Below are 740 nucleotides of genomic sequence, written 5' to 3' on the forward strand. Positions count from 1 at the left end.
TTTTTTTTAGGTTTACTTATTTGAGACAGAGAAGGCATGAGTGAGAGAGGGTCAGACAGAGAGGAGACAGAGAATCCCAAGAGGGTCCCTGCTGCGACCTCAGAGCCCGCGGTGGGGCTCAGACCCACAAAACCATGAGATCATGATCTGAGGCAAAACCAAGAGTCAGATGCTTAACCACCAGGCCACCCAAGCTCCCCTTCCTCTTATAGATTCTTAATGCTTCACCTTTAGCTAACACAAAATATTATCAACTCACTGACATCACAGAGTCGTCGGTAGCAGATTCATGTCTACAATCCATATAGTTATTAATGCACATTTTTACCTATGCTCATAAAATGGAGTGAATTTTTGTAATTCAAACTGCAAATACTGCCAGGATGCTGCAACCAGTATCTTCACTGAGTTGTATATACACATTACCAGATTCTATATTTCTATAGGTTTTACAATAAAACTCTCTGCCACTGCAATTAACCTTAAACTCATTACGTGTATGTTAATGTGCCCATCACATTGACTTTTGTGTTTGTTAACTTATATCAACAATGAAGCTAATAATATAAATGTCTGATCAGCTTAATTGTTTTCTTAAGGCTATAGGTAGAGTACAATCATCATACTACATCTAGGAAATAAGTAACATTTATGAATGGTTTCGAATTATATGCAGCGATTTTGGTATTTTATTTGCTTCTGTATTTTTTTAAAAATTTGTAATTTTTAAACTAAGAATA

This window comes from Crocuta crocuta, unplaced genomic scaffold (genome assembly GCF_008692635.1).
Source record: "Crocuta crocuta isolate KB4526 unplaced genomic scaffold, BGI_CrCroc_1.0 scaffold6, whole genome shotgun sequence".
NCBI lineage: Eukaryota > Metazoa > Chordata > Mammalia > Carnivora > Hyaenidae > Crocuta > Crocuta crocuta.